This window comes from Carlito syrichta, unplaced genomic scaffold, assembly GCF_000164805.1.
Source record: "Carlito syrichta isolate Samal-C Ts95f unplaced genomic scaffold, Tarsius_syrichta-2.0.1 Scaffold305720, whole genome shotgun sequence".
In the NCBI taxonomy this organism is placed as follows: domain Eukaryota; kingdom Metazoa; phylum Chordata; class Mammalia; order Primates; family Tarsiidae; genus Carlito; species Carlito syrichta.
Window position 1 is genome coordinate 287806 of NW_007249816.1, and position 9982 is coordinate 297787.

Below are 9982 nucleotides of genomic sequence, written 5' to 3' on the forward strand. Positions count from 1 at the left end.
ACCTTCTTCTCCTTTTCTCCACCCTCCACCCCACCTTCCACGCTCTTCTCCATCTTCTTCTCTCCTCACTTTCTGTCCTCCTTCCCACCTTATATCCTCCTCCCCTCTGTTTACTCTCCTCCTCACCTTCTTCCCTCTTCTCCATGTGCTCTTTCCCACCCCTCTAGCCCTCACCCAAACATAGGAGATAGTCATTTACCACAGCCTTTCTCTGGAGAAACTGAATTAATTGTACACCAGTTCACAACCGCACGCAGTACTATGCCTTTTTTATTCAGCTATTTTTTTCCTTATATTTTTAAGAGGATAGTATGTGGTAAAGCAAGCTGGGTTTATGTTTAACTGACTTTAGAGGGACTTTCTTCAAACACAGACGTTTCCTTACATGGTTTGTAATCATTGCTGTCCTGCCATTATTATTGGTGTCCACTGAAAGTTTTTCCTTAAAATGGTGCTAACAAACAGCCCTAACAGACAACCGTTAAGACCCTCAATGTCACTAGAATCCATTGCTCCTGCCCTGCATATGTCAATGTATATCCTCCCTTCATCTTTTCACTAAAAAAGGCTCTCGGTGATACCTCCAGGCACAAGCAAGACTGCTTCCTCACTTCACCTCACCTCAGCCCTGGCCACCCTGCCTACCTCAGCCATTTTTGGCTGGTAGAATCGCCCACTAAGAACAAAACGATATAGTTTGGGTATTTGTTCCCTCTGAATCTCATGTTGAAATGCAACCCCCAGTGTGGGAGGTGGGGCCTTGTGGGAGGTAATTGTGTCATGCGAGCAGGTCCCTCATGATTGACTCCATTCGTTTCCACAGTCATGAGTGATTCCTGCTGTATTAGTTCACAGGACAGCTGGTTATTTAAAAGAGTCTGGCCCCTCCTCCCTCTCTTGCTTCCACTCTTACCATGATGTGCCTCCAGAAGTCAAAGCGCTTTGACCTCCAGAAGTCAAAGCGCCCTGAGACCTCACCAGAAGCACAGCAGATGCCAGTGCCATGCAGAACCATGAGCCAAAGAAAACTTCTTTCTTCATAAACTACTCACCCTCAGGTATTTCTTTTATGACAAGACAAAACTAATACAAGGGCTCCATAATCATCTTCCATAACTCATAACTAATCATGGGCATTGCACAAAGGAATGAAATGGAGAAAGTCGTTGGGAAACATGGGGTACTGGGAACCGTTATATGTCATACTTTGGATGTCATCAGCATCCTGACGATGTCACTCTGGCTTCTTTTTTTTAATTTGAGTTGGAGTCTCACTCCATTGCCCAGGCTGGAGTGCAGTGGCACACTCACAACCACCCCGGCGTCGGCCTGCTGGGCTCCGGCAATCCTTCCGCCCTCAGCCTTTCAAGTAGCTGGAACGACAGGTGCACACTACCACGCCCAGTTAATTATTTATTTATTGTAGAGACAAGGTCTCACCAAGTTGCCCAGGCTGGTCTCAAACCCATAGGCTCAGGCAGACTTCCCTTTTTAATAGCACAGTGCACGTACAGGAGACACACACCTTTCTGGTACCTGTGGGTGCATCTGCATTGCCAGAGTGGCTTCTCACAGCCACAGCCACTCAAGTACCACTCGGTCCCCTAGTACCCAGTTCTGTGTCCTCTGCCCTCCACAGGTTGTGGGAGCCCTCACAAGGCACCTGCAGTCCCCACACATTTATAAGCCTGCCCTGGGCTCCCAGGGGCTCTGCTGGCCGGTGCAAGCCCTAGTAGAGGGGCAGGTGGGTGTGCCAAGCAGCCAGGTTTTATTCAGGCATTTGCCAGAAGGGAAATTGCTAAAATGTTTTAGGGCCCCCTCAGGAGTATAAAAATGTCACACTGACTTTAGCTTTTATCCCTCATTGAAATCAATGTTTTCTAAAAGAGAGCTTTTAATACTCTTATAAGAGTTTGGCTTCTGGTCCAGCTTATATTAATTAGGCAGATACTTTTGGCCAAGGTTTTTAATAACTTCATTTCCATAACAATCAGCTATTAATCACCTCCACCTCACAGCTGTAGAAACTGAGGCTGGGGGGATAACTGGCCCACCCAGTCACACAGCAGAAGGGGCAGGAGCAGAATTTGCACCTGGTTCCCAGGATGCTGACTTTGGTGCCTCTGCAGCTCAGCATGCTCTGGTCCTCTGTCTGCAGGGAGAGAGTCAGGCTAAAGTTAAATGTGCTGTACCTGAGCTCCCTGCGGAGTTGTCATGATTCACTCACTCCTTTCGGCAACTGTTCATTGAGAAACAGCTATGTTCCAGGCATTGTTTCAGGTGCCAAATGTGCAGTGGGGATCAAAACAGACCAAACTCTCTGCCTCACAGAGTTTACATCCACTGTGAGTTCCAGTCAATAAATCAGAAGCAAAAAGTAAAATGTAAGTAAATTAACCAACTGTAAGTGCTAAGAAGAAAACACAAATTAGGAGGTCAGGCACAGTGGCTCACACCTATAATCCCAACACTATGGGAGACCGATAAAGGAGGATGACTGAGGCCAGGATTTAAATACCCATATGAGCAACATAGCAGGATGAAAGTTTAAAAAAAAAAAAAAGAAAGAAAGAAAGAACAACGACAACAACAAAAAAAATAAAAACCCACAAATTAGGATCAAGAGACATGAAATGTCACATGTTGGGAGGGGTTGACCGCTCGGGAAGGTATTCTTGAGAAGGAAATTTTTTTTGTCTTTTTTAGCCTTTTAGTTGCATTTGATTATCTCATGGGTTATTTGTTCTTCAGGATTGTTGTAGGGATCCCATCATTTCACTTCTAGGACATATACTGTATGAACCAACCTGATCATATTAATTGTCAAGGCCCCAGCACGAGTCTGGAGTGGCAATTATCCAGCACTAAGAACATGCTTTTAATGTAAGATACGAATATAAAATAAAACAGCAGAGCTTCTTTTAAAAAGTTTCAAAACACTTCCCTAAATATTTTCAAAAATAGTAACAAAACAGAACTCAGTTTATAATTTTGTTTTTAATTTTTTTGAGTTGGAGTCTCATTCCTTCACCCAGGCTGGAATGCAGTAGCACACATACTCACAGCCACTCCAGCATCGACTTTCTGGGCTCCAGCGATTCTTCCATCTCAGCCTTCCTAGTAGCCGGAACTACAGACACATACTACGTACCACGCCCGGCTATTTTTATTTTATTGTGGAGACGAGGTCTTGCCAATTTGCCCAGGCTGGTCTCAAACCCGCAGCTCAGGCAATCCACTCACCTCAGTCTCCCAAAGTGCTGGGATTACAGACTGAGCCACTGAGTCCGGCCCAGTTTAGGATTTTGAAGAACAACATTTATCAAGACACAGGTATCATTGTCCAGATGGCTATTTTTCATTCGTTTAAAAAGAAGAAGAAGAAATAGCAAATCCACCAAGAGTAAAGATAACATATAACCACAGTTTGTGTGTCCCTGGTTACTAGACATGTGTGAAGAAACTCAGGAGAGCTTGGTGATAGGAGTACAGGAAGCTTCCAGTGACACTAAGAACAACAAGTCCCAGTTTTGCTGCATGTCTGTGGTTTACAAACTCTATTCCAGATTGTCCTGGGGCTCCACAAAATGCCACCAGCTGTAACTGGGTGATGGCAAGACCCTGAGAGTAAGGCTTGACTCCTGACCTTGCTTCTCAAGGTCAGGGCCCTGACCTTCAGGCTCACTGATTTTGTATATTGAGTCCCATGTAAAATTTATTTTTTAAAAAAATTCCATTGCTTCAAAAAAAAAAAAAAAAAAAAGGTTTGGACGCCATGGCTTTGTGACTAGCATATGGTTTCCATACTAGTATGCATTCGGTATCCAGCCTAGTGTCTGACTGGCAGTAGCTCTTCCATGACTATTTGCTAAATAACTGGATCACACTGGAAACTGGGGTAAACACAGATGACGCAGCTCCTGTGAAATCAACTCCATGTACCCCAGCCAGCACCAGCAGTCACAGGCTTCTGTCTCATACCCGAATAGACAGCATGGTTTGGGATCCCACTAAGAATGTTACCATGGAGAAGCTGTGGAATAGTGATTCATAGATGATTAGTTAAATCAGGAGAGAGAGGTACTGGCTCTGAAGTCTGTCAAATTTGGGCTGAAATTCTGAAATTCTTTATTAGCTGTGTGGCATTGGACAAATGACTTGACTTTGCTAAGACTTAGTCCAGTTGTAAAACGGGAATAATGACAGTACCTACGTCGTTGGATTTTATACAGATTAAATGATATTCTATAGGGAGTTCTTAGCACAACGTGTGGCACGTGGAATGTGTTCAGTAAATATTAGCTGCATACACACACACACACGTGTGTGTATGTTCATTAGAATCATAAATCTAAGAGAGATATTGAAAATCATTTAATCCTGTGATTTTAATGTTTTATTAGCAGTAAGACCCTTCTGTCAATACATGAAAATACCCCAATGTAAGGGCTCTCGGTCCAATCAAAAGGTGAGGTTAGAAAACCCCTTTCCTCCCAACAGACACACATACACACACACACACACACACACACACACACACACACACACACACACTGTGCCAAGGCTGGCATGGATCACACTTTCCTTCTACCCTAAGTACTCTTCTCATCATGTAGAAAAATGCTCCATCTCTTTGGAAAAGGTTTAACCATTAGTCAAATTCAACTTCCTCCCGTGGCAACAAAATAAAGAGGTTCAGAAAATGAGGATGTTTGCCTGATATTTATGGAATATCCACAGAATAGCTACTATTTATTGAGCACTAGCTGTATGTACTTCAGGTACTACATGGAGCAGTTTACCTACATTGCCCTAATTTTTTCAACAGCCCCATGAATTAGTTATTATTCTTTCTCTCTCTCTCTCTCTCTCTCTCTCTCTCTCTCTCTCTCTCTCTCTCACACACACACACACACACACACACACACACACACACACACACACACACACACTCGGATTAAATAACTTGGCCAAAAACCCAAAGGTAGTAAGTGCAGAAGCACATTTAAACTGGGTTTATGTAATCCCAAAGCCTCAACTCCATTGATAATATACATGTGTCTCGATTCCCCATTTCATTGACTCACATTCTGCCTTCATATTGTTCCAGAGGCCCTAACTGACAGGCTTCTTTTCATCTGAGAATATGAAAGTCCATCTCTGACTTATAAACGGATCAGTCACCTTTTTAATAGGTCCAATGTCCCAGCAAAAGATTGAAGCTGTGTCTACACTGTCAGTACTGCTGGCATCAACTCCACCAGCCTATGTTAACCGTGTTGCTCAGCCTTTCTTAAATGTTTGTTTGTGGAGAAAATAAAGCAACTAGAGGGCTGTGTGAAGTCTTTGGTGCTCTGAAGACCATTTTGGCGCTGTTTCAAAGAACACCTCACTCTCTAAAGCTGACATCATGGTCCCCTGATTGCAGAGAGCACTTCGTGATCAGCTTCTCAATGAGCAGCCCTGGCAGTCCTAGAGACAGAGGCGCCACATCAGTTTTTGTGGGTGCTGCCTTCCCACAAACCTCAATAAATTAGACATTTGCTGCCACACTTACAACTCACTACTGGATCATAGAAACCAACACAAGCATGTGTGATATAAAACAAGAGAGCCACTTGATGCTGGGGTTTTTGAGTAAATCAGCAATACTTTTGGCAAGAGGGCAGTATGTTTCCTTGATTCTGTATGTGTTATGACTCCTTCAAGCATCAGTGAGTGCGTGACAACGAAACATTGCATCCATTTTCTTGTTAGGCACTTCTTAAAGAGTGCCAGGCACTGAACTAGAAACTGAATACTAATTTATTAAAATGTCTAAAATCTCTATTACTTGAGTGTTTACCAGGGTTCAGATACTGTGCTAAATGTTTTGCATACATGACCTCATGTAGCTTTCAAAATAGTGAACTTGATGCTGTTATTAATCTTGATTTACAGATGAGACAGAGACATAATATTAAGTAATTTGCCCCAAATACTATAGTTTTTTAGTCATGCAACTGAGAAATTTCTAATCATAATTGAGTTGGGGGTGTTTATTGAATGACCCCAATGATGTTTGACCTCATAGTGGTGCTCAGTGGTGTTTAGAAAATGACCTTAATGACATAGACATCCACACATTTTTTTTTTATTATACACATAGAGAGTTTGACCTTCAAGAACCTTACAGCCTAATTGTATAGACCAATAGTTCTCAATTTGTGGAAATTTTGCCTCAAGGGGACATTCATCAATGTCTGAAGACAATTTTTATTTTCGTGACTGGGGAAACTATTCGTATTTAGTAGGTGGAGTCCAGAGATGCTATGAAACATACTACAATACAAAGAACATCCCCCTTAGCAAAGAATTGTTTGGCCCAAAATGGTAATATGTAGAGCCAATGTTGGAAAACACTGGTACAGATAAGACAACCAACAGAAAGATATAATCAATCAATAACAAACAACTTAAATTACGTAAAGGCTGTAAAGGAACAAAGAAGAGGTTGGATTCTGGAGACAGTTCAAAGAGGAAAGTTTTGGAGCTCAAATTCAAGCTTTTCTGCTGGACAAACCTGCATTTAACCTCAAGTCTGCCCTTAACTAATCATAAACTTTGACCAAATCTCAGTGCCTTCATCTTTAATTGGAAATAAAAAATGCTGACCTCATGGGAATATTATAACAATTGAGATGATGTATAAAATGTCCCCACCACTCTTAAAGCCATTCTGGAGAGAAGGGTTTTCTTTTCTTAAGCTACAGATCATGACGAAGTGACTGAAACCGTTGGACCAGGTTGAGTATGATGTGGTTATATCAAATATCTTAATGACATAACAAGTTTCCACACAGTCTCAAGCTGATTGCTGCACCAATTACTATATTCTTGGACAAGCCCAAAGAAAACATAAGTCTTCTGCTGTCCCACCAGTGCCCTTGGCTCCTTCATGTTCTTGGTAGGTCACCACATCTCTACTTTGGACCACCACACAGTTCCTAAGCATTCAAGTTCACTTATCTTACCCTTGATCTAAAGAGTAGAGTACCGTACTGGCCATTTTAAAGGGCACACTGAAGGCCTGAACATTTTTCATGGAGACAGCACCTTCCTGGCCTTCCCTTCCTAGCCATTTCATCCCGGTTCATCATGTTTTCAATCTGCTTTTCTGCAATTCAGGAGTCAAAGAGGGGGAAGGTCTATATCTTCAGAGAACCCAACATAGTGACCCTGCAGACAACCAAGGACAAGTACAGAACTTTCCAGGCAGATTCAGGCCCATGTCAGTCTGACTCCCAAGATTGGGTCAATTGGTTTTGCAACTGAGAATGAAATCAGGCTCCCTAAAGGATTAGTGAAAGGTCACATGGTAGTATACTAGGTCATGCTAGGCCCAACAGGCCAGCAGTAGTGTTTCTTTTCCTGAAAACCTTGAAACAGTCCCACTTTCCCAAAGAAAGGGAGCTGGAATGCCTGGGAATTGATCGTGGGGAATTTTTGGAAGAGTCCCCTTTGGCAAGTCAACTTGGTCAGAAATGGTGCTACCCACCCACAGGAGGGCCTGGCTTCCTCTAAATTCTACACTAGACCTTCTGCCATCAGCACAGAGCCTGCCCCAGCTGGGCTGCACACCTGGGCCCTACTCCACTGCCTGGCTTAGGGCAGCTTAGGGTCCTTTTCGTAAAACGCTGAAAGTTCGCATTTCTCTGTGCTGTCATTTCAAAAGCAGAATTTACCTCCAATTCCATTGACGAGGGAAACTTCCTGCCCTGGTGGAGGGACTGACACAGCCCTGCTCCCTCACTCGCTACAGAGAGAACAGTCAAATCAGGCATGCAAGTCTCACCCCAGGACCCACTGTACACTGAATGAGTGTGGCCACGTGACAGCTGACTGCATCATTCTCTGTGGAATAGAGAACAGAAAATTCTACCTACCTCAGGGGCTTCCTGTGGAGAAAAAATAAAGTGAAATAATGTGCATAAAGTTCCTTGCTCAAGGCCTGGCACTCTGAAGGAGCTCAACAAAGAGCTATTGTAGCTGCTGTTGCTGTGACTATGACTGTGGTGGTTTCACCTCCCCATCTGTACAAGTGCATAGTCATTCGTTCTTCAACACTGAACTAGGCGCCAGGATAGAACAGTGAATAAGACAGACAAGCTTGTTGCTATCATGGAACTTACTTGCAAAGGTAGAGACACAGACACTATTAGGTGAAGAAATGAATGAGCAGGATAATTTCAGATGGCAAGAGACACTACGAAGAAAAGCATGACCATGTATTGGAGGATGGTTGGCTGGGAATGGGGTGTGTGTGACTGTAAATCTTATGATCAGAACAGCTTACATGAGAAAACTGCATTTGTGTTAAAAACTGAACATCAACAAGGAGTCAGCCCAGGAAAGAATTGGAGCAGGGGCTGCAGGCAGAGGAAACAGCAAGTGCAAAGATCCTGAAGCAAACACACACTCAAGGTGCTCAAGGAAGAGAGAGACTAGGGTGCCTGCTGCACCTAAGAGAGAAAAACAGAAGAAAGTGAGGTGGGGGGGCGGAGACATCAGAGGGTGGGAGGGGCTGACAGTGTGGGTTTGTGGCCATGGTGGTGGATTTGGACTTATTCACAGTGCACTGGACAGCCACGGTAGGTTTTCAGGAAGAAGTCATGAGTTATAATTTATAGTTTTAAAAGACAATCTGAACTTCAGACACCCCATAAGCAGGCACAGGAGAGGGCCAGGGGCTGCCTCTAGACACAAGAGTCCTGGGTGAGCCAAGGGGGCTGGACCACGGCAGGTGTTTCTATCTCTGCAGTGTTATGGGGGATATATGAGAATCTAAGTGCATATAGGACACTTCCTGGCACAGAGTAGATGCTCAAAATACATTAATTCTCTTTTTCCTGCTCAGCACTGGAGCAGAGATCTCTATTTCCACAAAGGTAAACATGACACCTGGATCTGAGAACGCCAGAGACTCAATGCCTCACCATCCAGTGTTGATACAGCAACATTGTAATAAAGCTCAGCTGGCTGATTTCAGCCTGGTACATATTGCTCCGAGCTTCATCCTGTTAAAACTCCAAAAACTATTATGCTTGAATATTGTAAACTCATTTTTTAAAGTAGCACAGGGACCATAATGTGTGCTGCATTCACGATCAAGAATCACTATTCTCCTCTAGTCCAAAGAGAAGATTAAAACATTTCCAATTTAAAACTATCCCAGATTTGTCTTTCAATTAAAGCTGTAGGCGCCATCCAGCTGTCCCAAATTCAAGCAGCTCGCATTGCTATTGGCTGGCACTACTATGGGCTCTATTATAAAGGGATGGTCGTAAAATAAGTGTAAGAAAAACAATGTTACCTTTAATTCAGATGAGCAACAAGAAGTGCAGTTGATGCCTGGGGTAGTGGCTCATACCTGTAATTCCAAAATTTGGGGAGGCCAAGACAAGAAGATTGCCTGAGCCCAGGGGTTCGAGACCAACCTGGGCAATATAGTAAGACCTTGCCTCTACAATAAATAAATAAATAAATAGCAGAGCATTATGGCACACACCTACAGTCCCAGCTACTCGGGAGGCTGAGGCGGAAGGATTGCCTGAGCTTAGCAGGTCAAGGGTGTGGTAGCCGTGACCATACCACTCCAACCCAGGTGACAGAGTGAGACTTCAACTAAAAAAAAAAGTACAGTTGATGCTAGATTGCTCTGGATGAAGGTGTCACAGTGAGCCAGGAAGCAAAAAGCAGGTAAGACTCCAGACACTGAAGAAAAATCTCCTAGCCGGGCTCGGTGGCTCAGCCTGTAATTCCAGTGCTTTGGGAGGCTGAGATGAGTGGATTGCCTGAGCCCGCGGGTTCGTGACCCGCCTGGGCAGCGAGACCTCATCTCTACAATAAATCAAAAAATCAGCCGGGCGTGGTAGCGCGCGCCTGTAGTTCTGGCTACTCGGAAGTCTGAGGCAGAAGGATCGCCGGAGCCCAGCAGGTCGAG